The 14529-nt window shown below is 42.3% G+C and overlaps 1 non-coding gene across 1 annotated transcript; it reads left to right on the top strand.

Moving 5' to 3' along the window:
• The first annotated feature begins 10926 nt into the window (after nucleotides 1-10926).
• On the top strand, nucleotides 10927-11056 carry LOC126012494 (small nucleolar RNA SNORA22). Its single transcript, XR_007496955.1, has one exon. It is a non-coding gene; the product is annotated as a small nucleolar RNA SNORA22 (small nucleolar RNA).
• Nucleotides 11057-14529: the final 3473 nt, after the last annotated feature.

The following is a 14529-nucleotide window of genomic DNA, read 5'->3' as shown; positions in this document are numbered from 1 at the left end:
ACAGGTGGGATAGAGATTGAAATTGTCATGGACTGAGGACAAAAGGTAAACTGAGGAATGGAGAAAGCAACTTATATTTTAAGACAAAATTTTACTGCATTTCAGGAAGAACAGAATGAAAGTAATAGTCAACTTCCAGTCTATTCTTTTTATTTCTCATAATGAACTAGTATCTCTGACTATTTAAATCACTTTGGTCTAGATTTAGTCCCAGAACTGAGAAAAATGCTTTTCATGAATCTTGGATACTTGGCATATTCCATGAATTCTAGGCTCAAAGTTGATTTGGGGTCAAAAGTGCTCATAATCAGGGCTGGAGAGATAGCATGGAGGTAGGGCATTTGCCTTTCATGCAGAAGGACAGTGGTTTGAATCCCGGCATCCCATATGGTCCCCTGTGCCTGCCAGGGATGATTTCTGAGCATAGAGCCAGGAGTAACCCCTGAGCACTGCTGGGTGTGACCCCAAAACCACCCCCCCCAAAAATGCTCATAATCTTTGCCACTTGTTGCTGGTCTCCTTTGGTGACATCATATAGAACCTTTTGACTGACTTTGACCAGCCATATTTTGATCTGTTCATTTTGTACTATACTAGGAAAGTCATAGACCATTTTGTAATTCCTATAGCATCTAGTGAAAAGTCCTGGTCTCCACAGGGGGTTTCCTGAAATCCCACAAATTTCTTCCTGACTCAATACTTCCTTACTTCTATTTTTCTCCTAAAATGAATCAATTCAAGATTTCCCATTTAGCATTGAAATTGCACCTACTGATATATCATTGAATACAACTGCAGAGCATACAATCTCTAAATTTTAAGTTTATACCAAACAATTTCTTCCAAGGAACATAACTTTCCAACATTTCAATGATACCTTTCAGCAAAACTTAAACAGTCACCAGTTTTATAATGGTCTCCTCACATGCCAATTCCAAATAATTCACTTTCCTTTAAGCACATTTTAGGAAGTGACCGTGGTATTTCTGATAGGATTTATCATGAGGAATCATGTCCTTTCTAAATCCACTCTTCAAATCTTGATGGTTTTGCTAAGTATATCAGAAAATGCCAAGAAATACCTGAGATAATACACTTGCTTCTCAACTCTCAAGTAATCCTACCAGCTCAAAGGTCATGAGTTACAAATGTCAGCTCACTTATTTTATACAACAACCCTGTCAGTCCCTAGTATATGAATGAGAAAAAAAGAGGCCAAGAGAACCTAAACCTTCCTAGGTCTAGCAGGGGTCTCAAACTCGCAGCCCATGGGCCGCAAATGGCCCTTGGTACAACATTTTGTGGCCCTGCTCTAGAGGAATCTTTTTTTTGTTTGTTTGTTTTAGTTGTTTGGGTCACACACCCCCAATGTTCAAGGCTTACTACTGACTTTGCACTCAAGGATCACTCCGACTTTGCCTCCTGTGGCCCCCAGATAAATTGAGTTTGAGACCTCTGGGAGACTGAGGAACTAGGATTATAAATTGGTGCCTTTCTTAACTATTTCCAGCTGCATTCAAAAATTTGTTTCTTGGGGCCGGAGAGATAGCATGGAGGTAAGACGTTTGCATTTTATGCAGGAGGTCATCGGTTCGAATCCCTTTGCCCCATATGGTCCCTATGCCTGCCAGAAGCAATTTCTGAGCCTGGAGCCAGGAATAACCCCTGAGCACTGCCGGGTATGACCCAAAAACCACACACACACAAAAAAAAATTGTTTCTTTCAGTTACTCAAGAGACAAAGACTTTCCAACATTATATTTATTTTAAAACGTTAATTTATTAAACTTTTTATTTAAAATTTATTTAAAAAATTAAAAACTTGAATGTACAGCAAGTAGGGCTTGCCTTGTATGTGTCCAACCTGGGTTGATTTCTAGTATCACATATGATTTCCTGAAACTGCCACGAGTGCAGAAGAAGGAATAATCCCTGAGCACAGATGGGTATGGCCCAAACCCCCTCAAAAGATAAACCCCAAGGGACCAGAGGCTCCACACGAACTCTAAAGTTCCTAAAGTTCAAAGAAACTCTGATGCTGACCCTGATTAGTATCCCTGGCACCATATATGCTCTCTGAATCATTGCCAAAAATCTCTCCTGAGCTCAGATTCAGGAATAAGCCTTGAACACTGCCTCATGTGGCCCCCCCCCACACAAAACAAACAAATTAAAATAGAGACTCAAATATGAATTCACCACACAGATGATGGGTGTTAGGGAATGGTTTCATATGAGACTGAGCTCTGTAAATAGAATTGCACTACAAATGCACTGATATTGAAATAATTCTTAAAGCAAATCATTTCATGTTTATGAATCTGATTTTTTATCTATGTATCTTATTTGCCTACTGCAGATATGATTTTAAAATGATGGAGAAATAATTGAGAAATTACCATGATTCCAAAATGAAGGCAGGGCTTATCCTTCAGAAACAGGGAACAGAATTTTATTTTGAGGGAGAGTCCTGGACCCACAGAAAGCACTTGAGAGAGCAGATCTGTGAAAGCCAATTCACAAGTAGCTGAGCAAGGGCTGTAATGTGGGGTCTATTTCCTCTGACTCTGTCATATACAGTGAGAGGCCTCAGAACAGCATGGCAGCAAAAAGGTCAAGAGAAGAGCAAGACTCACAAATGGTGATGCAGGCTGAAAGACAAGGAAGAGAGTCAGAGATGGAACCCCAGTCTAAAGTGGTGATTGGCCAGAGAAAAAAGAAAAGGAACCACAAGGGAAGAAATGGAAGCAGAAGTAAGCCTATGAGCTCTACTTCTGTGGGGGTAGCTGTCCTTTACAGTCTATGTGTCCTGTAGGGTGCCCCCTTCTGGAACCCTATAGCCTCTGACTTCAGCTTTTTGTCTCCCCTTCTCCATATCTTAAAGCAGATTTAGGACACCCCTAGCTTAGAAGAACTACTCGTGACCCCCAAGTTGTCCTGACCTAAGACTTCTAGATTTAGTTCGAAGCCTCTGGTCACATTCACTCCCAGAAGGGCAGCCTGTTTCATCTTCACATTCAAAAAGTTCCCACTTTCTGCTAAAGGCTGAAAGCATCCAGAAACCTGTGAAGGGCGAAGAAGCTGAAGAGTAGGACAGAGGCTCTCTTCAGATCTCTGCTGGGCAGCCTGGGGCCCAGATGCCTACTGAGCAGCAGTAGAGGCTGAAAGTAGACTAATGAGGAGGGTTCAACAGTATGGATTCATTCACAAAAAGGTCCTCTCAGAGTACCTACAAGAGGAAGGTATCATGGGGTCAGGACACAGCAAGTCCCCAGCTCAGAAAGGCAGGATAGATGAAATCCCCCAACAGAAGACTCATCAGCCTGGTGAACCTCAATGCCTGGAGAGCTCATCTGTGACTTTGATTTTTTTCACGATTGCCCACAAAATTCCACCTATGGATGAAATTGTATTGATTGAAATTCTTTGAATCCTTTTGAATTGCTTGAAAATCCTCCGAATTCACTGAAATTGATTGAATTGATGAAATTGAATTGACTGAAATTCTTTTCTTCACATCGAGCTCAAGGAGCATGTTCATCTAAGTCGCTATTCAAGAATGATCAGAAATTCTGAACCACTGGGTTTTGAATTAGTGGGGTATTCCAGGGGAATTCAAATCCCCTCCCACACACACACCCAGGAGATGTGAAAAGCCAGTTTGCTCCTTCCCTGGGAACACAGCCCAAGGAGAGGACAGGAAAGGAGACGGCAGGTGGCTGCCTCCTGCGCCTTCAGTGGGCCCAATGCTTCTCACCATTGCAGTGTTCCAGCCCTGGAACAGTTGGTGGAGACAGAATTTCAGGAAAGGAGCGAAGCAGAACTACCAGTCACTCAGACATTCAGAGTGGGGAGGACTGCTTCTCCCACAGAGAAGCCAAGGCATGGCCATGACCTTCCTTGGACTCCAGGCAAACATCTTCACTTCCACCAGGAGACCCTTTTCTTCCTGATCCCTACTCATCTGTCCTCATCTTCTCTGTCTGTTCTTCCTCTATTCTTATCCCTCTCCTATAGTCTCCTCTTCTTTGTGCTGACTCCTCCTCCCTTTTCCTCATTCCCTCACCCCTTTTCTGACTCCTCCTCTCCTGCACTGTTCCTCCTTTCCTGTCTTTCTCTCCTCCCAGTCCTTACCTCTTCCCCTGTCTTCACCTCCTCCCCTGTCCTCTCTTCTTCACTCTCACCCTCTTCCTCTGTCCTCAGTTTCCTCTTCGTTCTTACTCTTTTCCTCTGTCCAGACCTTCTTTTTCTGTTTCACCCTTCTCCCCCTCCTCTGTCCTGTCCTCACTCCCTCCTCTGTCCTGTCCTCACCCCCTCCTCTATCCTATCCTCCTCCTCTGCTCTGACTCTCCTCTGCCTTCTTGTTTCCACAACCCTTTCACCTGCCTGTCTCCTGTCTATGCTGAGCCAGCAGCCACATTGGAGAGGGTCGTTGCAGAGCTGGGAGAGAGACATTCATGAGTCACAGGCAAAGGCAGCAAGAGGAAACCTTACAGTCTGACTATTCTGATTCTGACCAGTTAGGGGTGACTTTTAAGTCTTCCCTCTTCCTCATCCACTGACAAACCTTACTCACCTATTTCCAGTTACTTGGTTCTTGTCCTCAGAGCTGCCATTTGTCCCATTCTTGTCTCCTGGCTTGGTGACCCATGTCCTGGGGTTTCAGCATCCCAGAAACCTGACTGGGTGAGTGCCCTCTGCCTGAGGTGGGGAAGCATGCTGAGCTTTGCTGTGCCACAGACATTGGACCAGCCCAACATCCTTCTGTATGTAACCCCCAAGTAAAGATTAAGCCTTATCGGGGCCGGAGAGATAGCATGGAGGTAAGGTGTTTACCTTTCATGCAGAAGGTCAACGGTTCGAATCCCGGCGTCCCACATGGTCCCCCGTGCTTGCCAAGAGTGATTTCTGAGCACGGAGCCAGGAAAAACCCCTGAGCACTACCGGATGTGACCCAAAAACCACAAAAAAATAAAATAAAATAATTAAAAAAAAAAAAGATTAAGCCTTATCTTTCTTTAGTTTCACCAGCTCAGAGTAAATAGTAGGCAGTAGCAAGAGGGTGTTTAGTAAAATGAAATCAAAACAAAACACATTAATGAAATTAAAATTGAACTAAAAAGCAAAGGCAAATAAAATCTTTCTTTTGCTGTGCTTAGATCTAAGAAAAAGGGACTTGAAAAATAAATCAAGAGACTTAAAGCCAAGATTCTTTAGTGACCATTTTCTCTCCAGCATTGGCCTTGATTAGAAAGATCTTATCTAACTCCTTCAACTAGCCTCAGGGGAGAGCCAGCAGGGGCCCAGGTGTGGCTCTACAGGTGCCTCTGCTTTAGTCTCCCTGCAGGACTGTGGTGGGGAAGAACAGCTGCCCCTCTTGTCTGGGAACACCACAGAACCAGTATCATCTAGTCATCATATGTCTTTCCAACTTGTCACTATATCCAGACCATAGAGAAGTAGAAAGAGAGATCCTGATGTTACTGTTGATTGGTCCTGCAAACGTGATTCTATTCTTTTTTTTGGGGGGGGGGGCCACACCCAGCGATGCTCAGGGGTGACTCCTGGCTGTCTGCTCAGAAATAGCTCCTGGCAGGCACGGGGGACCATATGGGACACCGGGATTCGAACCAACCACCTTTGGTCCTGGATTGGCTGTTTGCAAGGCAAACGCCGCTGTGCTATCTCTCCGGGCCCGATTCTATTCTTTTTTATTTTATTTTATTTTGGTTTTTGGTCCACACTCACTGATGCTCAGGAGTTACTCTTGGCTATGTGCTCAGAAATTGCTCCTGGCACAGGGGACCATATGGGGTGCTGAGGATCAAACCCAGGTCCATCCTGGGCAGTCATGTATGAGGCAAATGCCCTACCACTGTGCTAACACTCCAGCCCCACATGATTTTATTCTAGTTCTGTTTTCTATGGATGGGCTGCTCCATGAATGACTGTGGAATCACTTTGTTATGACTATGACCCTGGAGGAGTCCAGAAATCTGCATAGCAGCTACCTTCTTGTTCAGGCTCCAGTTCTTCAGTCATTGTGCCCCAGCCAGGGAGCTGCTCTGGCTTCATTTCTGTCAGTAGTCCTCTCTCTTTCCTCTAAAGCAAAAATCCATATAATCCTTGTGGAGGTTGGTTTGGATGCAGTGAAAGAACTTTCCATCATCCGCTTCTAGTTCCTTTCTCAATGCCTGCATCCAATTTAAGATGGAATAATACATAGCAGCAAGATCCAGCTTGGGAAATGTTGATTGAATGTGTTACCATGTCCCAAACCCTGTTGGGACACAGCTTGGGGTTATCCACTGCTTCGCTATTGCTTGTCACACAGAGCTCGGGGCTTGGCTCTAAGCAGCATTAAGCAGAGGCAAGTAGGTGCCCTGTTCACCCAGGAGAGAAAATGAAGGGGTATCACTCAAAGGTTTTAATTCAATGAAAACCCTTTTCACTTGGCCTCATGCTAGAGGTTAGACAAAGATGAATTAGATCATTCCTGTTCCCAAGGAACACACAATCTCGGGGGTATGGAGGTACAGAGAAATAAAGAGAAAAGGACAGGACTGTATGCTGTGTGCTGATAGAAGAAAATGCCGGGGGAGTGCATTGGCACCAAGGGAGAGGTGACAGGTGAGCAAGAGTGTATGAGCATGCTTGTGTGCATGCAAGTACAGCGAAGTATCTTGCGGCTGCAGCAGAGACGGCCAAAACAGAGAGAAAGCGGCCACATTTAGATTGTGCGGGCAACATCAGTAAGATGCAAGGGAGCCTGGTTGATTCAGGAATGTTAATGCTTCAGTCTCCTGGAGAAGGAAGAGTGAAAGATGCATCTGGAGAGGAAGATGAGGGTGAAATTATAAGGGGTTTCTTAAATGAGCTAAGGATTCGAACTATTGTCCTAAAATGCTGAAGTCCAGGAGATCAGTTGGGGAGCTTTTGTAATAACCCTGAAGAGAAATGATGAGGCACCAGACAAAGGGAATAGCTGTGAGCAGAGAGATAAGGAGGGTTCCAAGCCATCTTTCGAAGATTAAAAGCTGCAGGACTTGGTGACACATTGAAAATAGGCAGGGGGACAGATAAGGATAAAATCAAAGATTGTGCCCACGTTTGTGGCTTAAGTGAAGGACAGATTACAAAGGCTATAGAACAGAACTGACAGACTATAATAATTATAACAATAACAATAATAATAGTAATAGTAGCATATTTTTTTTAAAAAAAGAATCACTTCAGTGGGGATGCTTGGGACTGGAGCTTTAAAAATTACATATGAAAGCAAATACAAGGAAAAATAGGAAGAGGAATATAGATGAGGATTAAAAAAATAGCTCAATACCAAAAAATTGAAGGTATTGCCAAATATGGAAAGTGACTGTCCATTATAGAAGCAATAATAAAAAACATACATTTTTGTTTTGAAAAAAAAAAAACAAAACATACATTTTTTTAATGAAAGGTAAGAAGAACAAAAAAGCAAAGTGTTCTGTGCAAATATAAAGGGTAATTTGTAGATTAAAGTGATTCTTTAAATTGTGAATAAAAATAAATAAAAGCAAGAATATTGAAATCTCTCACCATTTTTGTATTGTATTTGTATTGTATTTTGTATTGCTCAGTGTTGGGGACTGACTTGTTTGAGGCCATTTTGCTGTTCTTTCTGCCATATTCCAGCTTTTCACCTAAAAGCTATTTTGCAGTCTTGCTGTAAGTTTTTGAGCTATAGAGAAAGGAATGTGCAACTGTAGATATAATTAACTCTAGCCCGGAGGAGAGCAACACTGTCCGGTACCGTTATCAGAAACTAGGCCTCACTCCTTAAGACCACATTTCGGAGTGAACTAGGCTATTATCAATAAATGTATGCTACATTGTCTGTTCAAGATCACTGAGGCAAGCACATCTTGCACCAGCTCCTGATGGTCAAGCAATTAGGAATGCAGCTAGAAGGACACTAGAAATTTCCATGGAAACAGCACGTTCATCATAGCTTGAAGGTCATCCAGCCCCCCTAGCCCGCTGCCCACTTCCTTATTTAGAGAATGCCTAACTTTCTTTGTTCCTTGAAACCTGAAATATATTCTTGCCTTGTATGGGCCTTCGCGCCAAAAGTATGACTGACATCACCTTTGTACTGCCCCCTTCTCCTTCATTATATAAGAAGGAGCTGTAGCCCAATAAAGGTACCCTTGAACAGTGAGACGCTGCCTTGGGTCTTTATTATTAACCTCTTTCAGATTTTTTACAGGTGTGGTTGCTCTTCTACTCAGCAAAATAGGAGTGCGGTTGTCTGAGAAGCCTTTCCAGCTAATTCCTGCTGGCCGGGTCCCCCCTGGGGGGGCTTCAGGACACCGCATTTTGGCGCCCAACGCTGGGCTCGAAGACCACCGCCACACTCCGAACGACTACGGGTCGGCGAGTCCGGAGCTGTTTCGTAAATCGCAGGATATACCCCATCCGGGTAGGCGTTGAAACGAGTTAGCCTTAATCAAATATTTAAACTGCAGTTTTTTCAGTCGTTCTGATCACCGCCCCTGATTGGCTCTTGGGGCTTCGCCCGTTGGCTTCACTTCCATGGGTGTTTTCATTGAGTACTGAACTTAAATTCATTATTGATATTCAGTCTGAGTTGAAAGCCAGACATGTAGAGGTTACCAAAAAAGAATATTTGTAATTTTCTTATGTTTATTCATAATGTATGTCATTGGTTTATTATTACCTGTCCAGAAATTGTTGCGTCCACTTGGGACAAAGTAGGACATGAAATGAGTGATTATTTTGTAAATAATGATGATTCACAGAAGGAAAAAATTATGTTCCAATATTGGAGCCTGTTAAGAGATATCATTGTAACTAAAAATGCCGGAACCGCCAAAGACATCATCAATGCCGTTGAATCTCATGTACAACAAGTCTCCCGTGAGTGTTCCAGGACTCCCTCTCATTCTAATTCTGTCTCTCATCTCCCTTCTCCCTCTGAGAATACTTCCCCTTGTCCTCCCTCCACCACTGACCTTTGTCTCCAAAGTAACTAATGCTCTTAAAGATCTCTCTAATGCTTCTCATTTATATCCCTCCCTTACTTCTGTCCATGCTTCTGCTCTATGCACCCAGACCCCTACAGAAGAGGCCGCTGCACCCTCTGTGCAAAATCCTAAACAGCCCTTCACTTCCCTAGCTTCAGCTCCGTCCCTGTTTCACCACCCTCCCCTCCTTAGCCAGCAATTGCAACAATACAAAGCCTTTAATTGGAAAAGCCTCAAAGAGCCATTTCAAGCCGTAACCTCCTATGGCCCCCAAGCCCCTTACACGCTCTCCTGCTTAGAATCTAAAAGCTGAACTCTTTGTCTCTTGGGAAGTTAACTTTTTTTTCCGCTGCAAAGCCCTTGCAGATAGGCAGGAATCCTGATCTCTAAGCTCTTATAGCTGGCCTCGCCTCTTTTCATACCTTAAAGGTACAGCACACACTTTCCAGGTCCCAGCTTGCCAACATGGCTCTTGCTGCCCTCCGTGCCTGGAAGTCGCTCCCCAAAGCCAGTATTCCAGCAGCTCCCCCACACCGGCAACAAACTGTTGCTGCTTTCTCCCTCCCCCCCCCTTTTTCTGACTTGAGTTCCCAACTCACCACAATTACATCCATGGTCTCTCACCTCTCTAACAAACTTGATAATGCTCTTGGCTCAAAAACCAGCGCTACCTTTCCTGTCTTTCTCCCTAATGGAGAAAGTCTTCCCCCGCCTGCTCAGCAGCCTCCACCGCGGAGAACGCTCAGTCCCTAACCATGGCAGATTCCCTCCTCTCACCGCTCCCCCTCTTAAAGCTATAGAAATGAAACTACTTGGCCAAATTAAAAATCTTAAACAAATCTTAAGCCTTCAAAAACAGGCTGCTTCTCTTAATTCACAGGTTTCTGCCCTTCAGGCGTTTCCCCCCCCTCCTAAATCTATAGTTGTCTGTCCTCTGCCCACTGAATTCCACGGCCAGGCCCCCCCTCTTGAGAACTCAAAGAGACAAACTAATGAAAGTGAGGCTAAGTGCCATAAAACAGAAACTGCTGCAGTGCCTACAAAAAATTCTAAGGGCACAGTAAGCAGGATAATTACAAAGTATCATCTGCTAAGCCATAAAACCTTGCGATATCTACACTTTGCTGTTAAAACTTCTGAGCCTAATGTACCCTTTACTTTGCTCAAACCAATCCTCAGCCTCCTTCAGCCTCTTTCCTGCCAGCCTTGGAGAACAGCCAGCTCAAGCCCTGACACTCCCACTTTAAGCCTTCCAATTCACCTTGAAATACCCAATCTTTGTTATTCAAAAAAAAATCTGAAAAGTAGCATCTCTTGCATATTCTCAAATCAATTAATAAAACCATGATTCTCATGGTGCTTTTGCAACCCAGACTCCCCTCTTCGGTTGCCACTCCCTCTAATTCCAATAAATTAGTAATTAATCTTAAAAGATTGCTTTTTTTTTCTCTATATCATTACACCCTGCTAACTGTAAATAATTTGCCTCTAGCCTTCCTGCTGTTAACTGTGCTAGCCCCTCCCCGAGCTATCAGTGAAAGACTCTGCTTCACCTTGTCAGCCCTACACTTCGTCAAATATGTGTTATTAGGTTTAGTGCATTAAGTGGTGTAAAGTAATTATTAAAACATTAAAAAGCAACAGAAAGATAAGAGCAATAAACTTTTTTTTTTCATGCCTCTCAGAAAATTTTAAAGCAAGGTCATAATTCTGTCACTTTACAGATAACAAAATATTGGTAAAAGAAAAACTTCTTTGTGTTTTAAAATCCAAACGAACACAAAAGTGTTAAATTTAAATCTTATATTTCTATTAAAAGTTTTATTTTAATTTTTAAAGTATTTACAAAATTATGTGAAAAATAATGTGGTTAGCCTTTTTAAACAATATAGTTAATTTAATGCACAGTGAACACCTAGGTGTGCTTTATAGTACCCTTAGTTTTAACTTTGTGCTACAGCAATGGTTGTTCTTTATTTCTGCATTGAAAGAACTATTATTTTAAGTGCATTCAAAATATCAGCACATTATACAAATCTGTATATTTGTGTCGCAGTAAAAAAAATAATATAAATGAAAAATATATTATATATAATTTTATAAGTAATATATAAAAGTAACTAAACTTTATAAGCAAATTAACTAGTATTAAATATAATTTTAGTCTTAAGTTCTAAGTGTGTTAAAGATGTCTTTAACTATATTTTATAATAATCTAAGCATTTAGTTAATTTAGTATATAATATTTTTTACAAATTATTCACTTAAAGTCTTCATAGTAAAAACAGTTGTTTGTTTTTTAAAAAATCAGTTTTTATACCTTTAATAATCATAGTTCATGCTATTGTGTTTAATCATAAAAATTTTAACACTTTATTGCAGCTGTCTTACTGTTCTATTGCAAAACCAATTTAAAGAAAACCTATTCATTTACAGCAAATCATTTCATACTTCCAAGTAGAGACTCCTTCTACAGTGCTCATTAACCATTTTACTTAATGTTTTAAACTTCAAATTAAAATTGTTTTAAAAATGTTTTGTGTTAAATCTAAACCTTAAAATTTATTTTCAGCAAAGTTCCACTCCATCTACATTAAGTACTTCTCAAAACTAAAAAAGTTTTTCTACAAAATTTTTTTTTCTCTTCTTCTCACAAACATGTTAGCTAAATATTTAAAAGCGCTTGTCAATTTTTTATAAATAAGTCTTAAATCAATCCTTTTGTCTGTTTATGTGTCTGTTGTGATGAATGAAAGTGGCCACAAGTGTAAAATGTTGTGTTTAGTGTTGTTTTGTTTTGTCTGTTTATTTGTTATCTCTACATTTTATAATAATACAATTTTTAAAGCCTTATCCATTTTTTAAATTTCAATTAATTTTTTCAACCTGGTTCAGTCTGGTCAGTTCACAAACTGGCATCTTACAATTAAAAATCATGTGTTAAAAATTATGTATTAAGCTAGCTTTGTCCTTCTAAGAACATGGCGGAAAGTGTGAGGGATGGCAAACCCCAGATTTCTCAATGGCCATCGGGGATAACTTTTCCCTGGAGAATTTCTGGACTTTGCAGTCACCTGGCTTTCCTGCTATGTGTAAGTTCAAGCCTATAGAATATGTATTTATGGCTAAAAAATAGCATCCAGCTTTAACATAATAACTAGAAGTTTAAGAAAAATCCTTTATATTCAGTTTAAAAAATTTTTTTTAATTAGCAATTGTTAATTATAAATTTTCTTTTATGCCAAAGTCTAACAGAGGTCAAATAGCATTCCCGTGGTATTCAAAAATAACTAGTGTAATGTAAATTGCTAATGTTTTCTGCAAATTCTTAATTTTTATATGAAGTAACCATTTTGCCTTCTGCCAAGCTGTTTTCTTATAAACCTCCTGCTAGACGCCATTCCTGCAAACCTGTTTCTAACTGACTCCACCTTTGACAATGCTGAATTAGACACTCTGCCTAGCTGCCTTGGATGCCCACCGATGCCACCAACAACCTCCATCCTCTCTACCTCCATCCCTTGGCCGGTCTTGCAAGTCGACCTTTGTGCCCTAACCATGGGTGCAAGCCTATACTGGGGCACCTCCAATTTCCGCCTGCCTCAACCTCGTGCTGTTGACCCCGATGACTATTACTCCCCTGCTAGCGGTGGCTGCAACTCTGTTATTCGCCGTGATGTACTACGCCACCCCTTCACCACCTTCTACGTCTGCCCTGGTCACCACCGGCCCCGTTCCAGCGACTATAAGTGTGGCGCTCATAACCAACACTTTTGCGCCTCCTGGGGCTGTGAAACCACCGGAACTGCTTATTGGAAACCCTCTTCCTCCTGGGACTTCATCACCGTTTCACGCCCCCCAACTCCTCCTTTTCTGAACTGTGATGCATCCTCTGCTACCCGTGGTTGGTGTAACCCCCTCATCATCGAATTTACTGCTGCTGGACGTCAGCATCACTGGACTCAACCCGTACAATGGGGACTCAGACTTTACGTTAGGTGTACCGACCCTGGACTTCTTTTTTCCCTCCGTTTACTTAAACAGTTGCCGAATTCTCACCCCCTCGCCGTTGGTCCTAACACCTTTCTTCATCCTCATTCAGGTCCATCACACATGCCTTCTCCTCCTTATCCTCTTCCATCTGCCTCTCCTTCTCTCAGACAGCTCACTATGCCTTCAGGTCCTTCTCCGTCCTCTCAGGTTATTCTCAATCTCATAAATGCTTCTGCTCTTGCCCTTACAGATCCTGCCTATGAAAGATGTTGGCTTTGTTTTTCTCCTCAACCTCCTTTCTATGAAGGTGTTGCAGTGTTTGGCAACCTTTCCTCTACCTCCAACCCCTCTGACCTCCGTTGGAACACACAACCTCAACATGGCATTACAGTCGGTCAAGTCGTAGGCTCTGGCCTCTGCATTAAGCCTAACGACTCCCTGCTTCCTAGCCAATTACTTGACGTGTGCAACGAAACTATTGACATCTACAATTCTTCCTCCTCACAACCCTATCTGTTAGCTCCCAATGGTACTTATTTTGCCTGTGCTTCTGGTCTTACTCCTTTTATCATTCGTTCTTCTTTCCTCCTTTCACATGATTACTGTATTCTCGTTATTCTCATTCCAAAAATCACCATTCACTCAGAACATATCTTTCCCTCTCCTGCCGCCTCACCCTATTCCTATTCTTCTCAATCCCTTTCTCGACAATGCCGTGAGCCCTTCACCTCCATTACACTTGCAGTGCTCCTTGCTGTTGGCGCTACTGGCGCTGGCACTGGTATCTACTCTCTTGTATCCTCTCAATCCAATTTCCGCACTCTTACTCAAGCAGTGGAACAAGACATTAATGAAATCAAAACTAGTCTGCAATTTCTCACAGATACTATTAGTTCCCTTGCTGATGTTGTTCTCCAAAATCGTCGTGCTCTATATTTTGCCCTTATGTAAGAGGGGGGAGTCTGTGTAGCCCTTAAGGAACAATGTTGTATTTTCAAAGATAAACCTGGATTAGTTAGGAATAGCGTTCAACACATTGGTGACGGTATAAAAGATTTTGAAAAACATTTCGATGAAGAACAAGGCTGGTACCAGGGCTGGTTTTTCTCTTCTCCTTGGCTTCACACTATCTTGTCCACTATTTTGGGCCCACTCATTAGCCTCATGCTGCTCCTTTCTCTTAGCCCATGGATTTTCCGCAAAATCACTGCCTTTATTAAGAACCAGGTAGATGAACAGGCAAAAACCTCTATTCAGGTTAACTACCAGCATCTAACCCCGCGTGACTCCTGTGAAAACTTGGCTTTAGTCACCAAGCCGCCTTTCCAGCCACTAAGTTTCCAGGAGATAGAGCGCATAGCTAACAAGCGGAGCTCGCTCCGGCACTTGTGCTCTTGGCTGTGGAGACACCTACGACGGGATTAGCAAGGTCCCAGTTAGGGCACGGCCCAAAAAGGCTACAGCGCATAATTCGGATCCCTGTGCACACCCACGGCGTTTGTAGCCACCT

Source organism: Suncus etruscus, chromosome 6 (genome assembly GCF_024139225.1).
Source record: "Suncus etruscus isolate mSunEtr1 chromosome 6, mSunEtr1.pri.cur, whole genome shotgun sequence".
Taxonomy (NCBI): domain Eukaryota; kingdom Metazoa; phylum Chordata; class Mammalia; order Eulipotyphla; family Soricidae; genus Suncus; species Suncus etruscus.
The sequence above is the reverse complement of the archived record's forward strand: the minus strand, read 5'-3'. Positions and strand labels throughout refer to the sequence as shown.